We start from the raw sequence: 8,056 nt of genomic DNA, 5'->3' as shown, positions 1-8,056 counted from the left end.
TGTGCCTGAAAGGCAATTTGTCACTTGTCTGTGGCTTCATAAATCCTTGCACTTGGGCTGCCTCGGGCAAATTAAATCAAACTAAAATGCCAAGTTATAACAAGTGCTTCTCTAAATGTGCAGTAAACAAATTATTAAAGACACAAGTGTGAAGCATTTGCAACTAAGCATTTTTCTCACGGAAAGAAAGAAAATGAAAATACATCTATTTCATGAGCAGTAGAAAGGAGAGCTTTCACCTCAGAGCAATGTGCAAGTAGAGAGTGTAGCAATTGGAATGTGCACTGAGAAGCAGAAAGTTTAGTGCTTCTTTGCTTAGAGTTTTCGCAGTAAAAAATGAACATCTCTTGATCGTAGTGTACACCCTCATACACCAATGCATGCTTTGATTCTAGGGCCAAACATTGGATAAAGAGCTATGTATGGGGGCAGAGAGAAGAGACTTATCTTGTTCAGTGTTTCTTTTTCTATAAATTGAATAGCTTACTAGAGGAACAACAATACCAATAAAGACATTTGAAGAAAAATCAAAATAAGAAAGTTAAGAGACAGAAACCCAACCAAAGAATGAACATGCCAAATCAGAATGGGAATACAAATGTAATATCCTGAGGCTGTGTTGATTAATATAAAACATTTAAGTATGGAAGCATTCCGCCACTGGATACACTAATTACAGTATACATGTAACCCAAGTGTCTTGAAGCAAATGAATGGGAGTGTGAGGACTCACAAAGAATAACTTAGTGACAGGAAGGAGAAGGCTTATAAACAAGCGTGTGCTGTTCATGAGGATATATGAACGAAGTCACAAAGGTTTCTAGATTTCTGAGGCCACTGATTTTGAGATAGTAGGAGTTGGAGGTAAAGGGTCAAGACTCCTTAGTTTTTTCAGCATAGCCAGAACTGGTTACCTTAGGCTGTGTTATCGCGTGGGAAGCTTATAACATCAACACTCACATTATCACTACTGAAAAGCTTTACAAGCTGTCAGGAACCTTTTGACATAAACCTAAATCTATGCTGTTAGCTTGTGCACCTTACAGAGCATTGAAACTAAGGGGCCTGTTCACAAAAGAAAAGTTACACGTGAGTAAATCTACATGTGTAAATGTACTCCTACACTTGTAAATGTACTACTTTTGGCTATTCAACATCTATGAGAGTAAATTTACTACAATGTGTAGATTTGTATGTCTCCGTTCCCAGAAACCAGACATTGGTGCCTAATTTTCGAATGTGAAGGTTTTACTCGTAACTTTTCACATATTCTTGTCAATCTCCGCCAAAAGGGAGGAAATCTACCTATGGCGAAGTGTAAGATAAAGTGAAATGCTTGCTAAACTTGAAAATGATGTACAATATTTTGTGTTTAATATGAACATAATTTAATTTAATATACCTATGTCAAATGTAGTGTAAACTTATTCAAATGATACAGCACAATTAATTTAATTTGTAATTAAACTAATTATTTAAATATATTATTTTAAATGAAAACTGTTTCTTAATTAAAATTATATTTGACCTTTAATTAATAAAAAGTACTAAAAGCTATGTATAAAATTAATTTACATTATGTTCCTATTTTTTAAAGCAATCAAATGTATTACTTATTATTAATGTTTTATTAAAATATTGGTAAACCAAATAATCATTTTTATTTATAAATAATTTGTTTATAATCTATTTAAATGTACACATATGTTTAAGCAATCACAATGAATTTAATTAATTTTAACATAATTAACTTTCTTACTTTAGGTCTGAGTTGGAGTATATTTACTACCATATTGGGTCCTTTTTAGCTGTAGTAACTATAGATGCAAACTTTGTAACTAGCTTACTCTTTTGTGGATGTGCACTTGTCCCTTCATAAATCACCTTCTAGTTCTCTCTTTGCCACTCCCTATTTCTCCTTGAATGTCTCACTTTTTGTAATAAGTATTCCCCATTTTCCAGCCACTTCACCCTGTCCGTCCCATATTTACTACTAATGCTTAGGTGTACATGTGCAGGGATTTCCTCACATGAAAAATAGAAAAGGAGTCTGATAGAAAAGGAGTCTGAGACCTCTACTCGTAGGTTTGTTAATATGATGTAGTATGTGAGTACAAATATTGTAGTACTACTAAATCTATTACAAAATTCAGTTTGTGACTCAGCCCCAAAGAGCCTGATTCATTAATCTCTTGGCAAATGTAAGATCCATTTATATGCACAAAGTTCTTTCCTCAAAAGTGCAAATACACGTTTGATGTTCAGAAAACCTGAGTTATAAATCGATTTAAATTTGTATTAAAATTTCGCAATTGTGTAATAATACTTTTGTGTAAAATCCCACTATAGTGATGAGAAGTGGGCGTTTATGGACAGGAATGCCCTGGAGAGTTTCAGAATACCAACTAACTCTTAGGTATTCAAAAGAATGTATTTCACCCAATCATCCTCTGGAAATGTTTAGCAAATTCATTGTTCCTGAGACAGATGCAAGGGAGTGATGTACAATGACTGGTTGCAAGTAGTGGTTTAGAAATTGCGCACAGACTTTTTGTAACCAGTCTTTAATTTTGCATTTTGACCTCTGCAATAATAGGTTACATGGCGAAATCTGGTAGCAGATGAGCTACATAATTAATTTAATTTGGCAAGATGATATTTGCAAACCCCTGCGATTGCTTACAAACACAAGAATGGTTGCCTGACAGGGACAGCAAATTCCCAAACTGCAAACGCTTTTTTTGTGAACCAGCGCTTGTTCGTTATAGGAACTGCTGCTACTAAATACAATAATAATAATTGATATAACTTTACTTTGACAATTGATTACCAACTCCACCGCACTTTGCAAAGTCAGACTGCAGTTAACGTCACAAACCATTCATACATATAAATCTGACTTGCAACTAGGACACCCTTATTTCATGCCCCATTAAAGCTGAAGTTTGAAACAAAGGGGCATATTCTCAAATCCCTATCGCCACAGGAACTTCACTTTTTCTGATGTTCCCGTGGTGATAGGGTCAGCGCCTTATTCTCAAGGCAGGCCATGTTAAGTTGCTTAACGCTGCCTTGAGAATAAGGCCCCTTTCACACTAAATTTAGCGTGAAAGGGGCATGCAGTGTATGATGCAGTGGGCATTCCACCGCAACAACAATTGTGTTTGACGCTGTCACCTATTCTCAAGGGCGGCATTAATTGGTGGCAGCGCCAAACTTAAGACCAGAAAAATCCTGGTCCGAAGTTGGGGAAATGAGGAGAAATGCTTTATTTCTCCTCATTTTTGCATTTTTAATGTGTGCTGCCTTGTGCAGCCCACATGAAAAATGCAAAATGCCATGGTTTGTTCATGTTCAGGAAGGTGTCCCTTCCTGTACATAAACAAACCTTTTTTTAAAATGCCGTTTTGTAACTTACATGTGTGCTGCACGAAGCAGCACACATGTAAGTTACAAACTGGCATTTTCGGTTTGTTTATGTGCAGGAAGGGACACATTCCTGTACATAAACAAACCTCCCTGCTTGCAGATACCCTTGCACTCTGATGCAAGGATGCCTTAGTTGGCGCTAAGTCATGAAACTTAGAGCCATCGCAGGGAGAAACTCCAGGCTGCACCACATTCCTGAGAATAGGGTGCAGCCTCACATTTCTGAAGTGGCGATGAGAGGCGTTAAGCCAAGGAGGCTAAGGCCTCTCACCGCCACTTCATTGAGAATATCCCCCAAAATGTTCTAAGAAATCATGTTATTGTCCTCGCTTTTATGTATCTGATGTGTGTTATACAAAGTACATTGACACCAAAGCTTATTGGCAATATGGAATTTTATCTCCTCGGTAATGTTCAATGAAGAATGCTACTAACAATAGCACCTTGTATACAATTTTTTTTTTTATAATATAGACCGTGAAACCTCAGTTCAGGGATGTTTTGGAACAGTGTTTCTTGTCAAGCCACCCTCACATGGAAAGTTCTATCCCCCATACAAACTCCAAATGTAGCAGAAACATTCATAATAACAATGTTAAACTACCTTAAGAGACTCATGGGTTCAAACCATTTAAACTTAGAGACGAAATAATGATGGGGTAAATGACTTGATAATCCAGTAAGCCATAATTAGAGAATTTTTGAGGACTCTGTTATGGAAGGGTGGTCAACAAATCGTGAAGAGTGGGTGACATACGATCATCCAATTATTTTTCTCCAACACCTAACCACGCTGATGCATTTTGTTCAAGTTCAAGGCGGCCAAAGATGTTCTCTGTGGCCCCCAGATAGAAACTGATCTCATTTTCTCTCCTGGATTGCTCAAGATAATTAATCATTAGGATGTGATTTTAAGGAGCAAGGATGGGTAGATGAGGCTAAGAATTCTCAAATGATAAAAGCAAGATATACTTACAGTTGAAAATGTGGGTCATAAAGTAAACTTCTCATGACTAAAAGGTCTAGATTGCAAACTGACTTAACATTCAGCTATCGAGGACCCATAAAGAAGGGACATTCTATAATGTTAATTCTGAGGAGAATTTCTATCTTAGCCGGTTTGGCTTTGAAGAAGTTCATTGACATCTGCCAGAAAACAACAGATACGTCCCTAAATTTGTCTGATGGATCAGGAAACAAATTTGTTGGACGTAGAGTCAACTTAACAATCATTGGGGTATATTCTCAAGGACTTATCACCGAGTTAGCAGCACCTTATCTCAGCCACAGTGGCAATAGATTTATCGCCCTATTCACAAGCTGGTGCTAACAGCCGATATCGCCAGTTGACCTGCTCCCTGCTGACGAGAGGCAACTACCTCGAAACACGTGTCCAGGGATGGCTAACGCAACACATACTGTTCTTTATACATCGTGGCATAGGCGTACCCGCCGTCGCCACTACATCTACCACAGTCCCTTGGGGCAACTTGCTGGTGTGACGAGCAGTGTGCGAACAACCTTTGCATAACTTATTACGGCTCCCTTGAGCCAACGGGCTGACGAGCCTTGGATCTGCACCTGCGCGCCATGAGAGGTACTTGACCTGTTTTAATTACATTTTGGCAGTCCACGCGGCACCACTTTACATTGACCTGCTCCCTGCTGACGAGAGGCAACTACCTCGAAACACGTGTCCAGGGATGGCTAACGCAACACATACTGTTCTTTATACATCGTGGCATAGGCGTACCCGCCGTCGCCACTACATCTACCACAGTCCCTTGGGGCAACTTGCTGGTGTGACGAGGAGTGTGCGAACAACCTTCGCATAACCAGCCAGATCTGTGATAATATCACAAAACATGTAATAAGGTGCGTTAGCAGCAGGGAATTAACACCTGCTCTTCCCTGGTATTAAGTCGGACCATAACCTGCACCAAAAATGGGAGCCCAGCCCACAGTCACACCTGAAGAACAACAGATGCCATGGAGCTACTGGTCATGCAGCTTGGACACCCAAGAGGGACACAACACCCACAGCCACCACCCCCAGGACCCCCCATCCCTCCGGAGCCGTACCCCGGGCAACCCCCTGAACAAAAATATTTTACATCAACTTTGCGAAATCATGAACAAAACAATTTGCCTGAGGATGCACAATTACAATAATTAACATTGATGTGTAGTCAGAAAAAGGAGAACCATTCATTCATCTTTGAATATCCAAACAAAATGCTTCATTCAAATTTAACTCAAAACAACAATTTGGAAGGGTCATGGTGGGTCTTCCCTGGACAATCTGTAAGTCACAGCCTGCAAGAGAAAATTCAAGATAAGAAGGTGTGTCGTGCGCTCATCAAAGGACAGAGAGAGAGAGAGAAAGAGAGGGAGAAAGAAAGGGAGAGAGAGAGAGTGAAAGGAAGAGAGGGAGAGAGAGAAAGAGAGAGAGAGATAGAGAAAGAGAGAGAAAGAGAGGGAGAGAGAGACAGTGAAAGGAAGAGAGGGAGAGAGAGAGAGAGAGAGAACGACAGAGAGGGAGAGAGAGGGGAAGAGAGAGAGAGAAAGAGAGAGAGAAAAAGAGAGAGAGGGAGAGAGATTGTAAAAGGAGCACAAGGCCCCTCGGGCTATTGGCTCATACATGCCAACTGTTGTGTGTGTATCGCTATTGGTGCACCATAAGCCTAAGGACTAGCCTCAATTGCAGCGCGAAAGCCACATCACATTTCCAGAATACAAGCAGTAGTCAGACTAACATTAGGGATGACAGCTCCTTTGTCTCAATACATAAGGCGAAAGGACATCTGCACCACCGACCTTGGTCTTGCATGCGGCTGGCACCCCCTGAGAGAGATACCATAGTAGTTGATGATGACTCCTACACCACGCACACAGAAGTCCTTGCTTGAGGTACTCCTGCATGGGATGCCCTTGACTCTTACGTACACAACAACACATATATCCAAACGTTGCACACACATGCGACTCATTGCTCCGAGCAGTGGCATATCATCCACATAACTGCCGTAGGTCAGAAGAGTGCCGGTTTTCAAAAGCCACCAACACAAATGGCAGGACATCCCGGACACATGCACAACCCCTGTCACGTGGAACTGTACAGTGCACGTCTGCTGCATTTGTTGGGGGCACTGGCAGTGTTGCGCATCAGTCACCGTCTGAGCTTCCGTCTTGCGTACGTCACCTGCGTCGAACCCTGGTTCCACTGTCAATCATGCACATTCGAGTGGCCCATGGATGTCTGCCTATCCAACACAACGGTAGCTGAACTGGATTAGAAAGGGAAACTTATCTAAAGCCACTGTTAAAGAAAGCTAGATTCACACAGTGTCGGGTGGCTTTATATGTTTTAAAGTCTTTACCAGACCCGTTTGTTTGTTTTTCAATGGCTTCTCTTTTTATGGGCATGCTGGAGGGAGAGAAAGGGGATGGACGTCAGATTAGTATCTTGATTTTTATAATATTTATTGATGTATATAGTGTGAGGTCTTCTCTTTTTTAATTGGGGTTGATTTTTGAGAGATTTCTAATGGTTTTATATTGTGATTTTTAATGCATTGGGGACTAAAAGTGTATTTTAACGAATTGGGGAATTAAATTGTATTGTAATAATGGGAAGCTAAGATATATTATGTATTTATTCTTTTATGATCAATTTTTAATTTTGATCGAATAAAGACTGTATTGGTATTGGTCTTGTGTGTGTGCCCCCTGTTGGCCCACGACCAGGAGTGTAACTGTGATACTCGTGCATGGGATGCCTTGATATTTGGCGTATGTGCTGACAGTTGGGCATGGGAGATTGCACAAGTCCTCGTGTGCAGTGACCACATCGAGGCGCTCCCCTATTGGGCTGTGTTGCGGATTGGTGAAACGGAGTGGACGGAGCACATCTGTCCAGACCAGTTAATGGATTGGCTCACCCTCGTGTTCGTTGAACTCGACAACAACGTTTTCTTGGAACTGATTACCCAGGAAGCTGCGCTCGCATTCATGGACGAGTAACTACATTCCTGCAGCCACAACTGATTGTAACCCAGAGCACAGGTCCCAACACCTTGTTGCATCTTGGAGGAATGGTCACATATCCCACCACAACAGTGGACATGTCTGCATTTGAGTGGACTCAGAATGCATGTGTGTGCACCTACGCCTATTGACACACACCTGTGCAAGGTGAGGCAGTCCCATGGGCGGAGCTGCACAGCGTTGTTTGGCAACGTTCCTAAATCTGACATACTGCTGGAGGGAGAGTACACACATGGCAATATAGTACTACTTGTGACCTTGTTGGACCCTTTCACCTGCTCACTGTCAGCAGAGCAGACAGTCAGCACAGTCCGGCGGTGCAGCACTATGCAGATCCCATGGGCTGTTAGTCGTGTCCCCTGACACGGGGCAATGAGCATACGCCAAACATCACATGACTCGTCCAGCAAGGCAAGGTGGGCTGAGACCGTTGCCATCCGTAATGATTGGTGTTCATTTTTGCCTTCCCATTTCTTGCACCTCTACATGTTCCTATGCTGCCTGTTAGTGTCTGAAGCATTGGTCTGCATGTTGTGGCCATTGTCTTGCTTGTACTGACACGCACATGCTAATAAAGTCT

Source organism: Triturus cristatus, chromosome 3_1 (genome assembly GCF_964204655.1).
Source record: "Triturus cristatus chromosome 3_1, aTriCri1.1, whole genome shotgun sequence".
Lineage (NCBI taxonomy): Eukaryota > Metazoa > Chordata > Amphibia > Caudata > Salamandridae > Triturus > Triturus cristatus.
The sequence above is the reverse complement of the archived record's forward strand: the minus strand, read 5'-3'. Positions refer to the sequence as shown.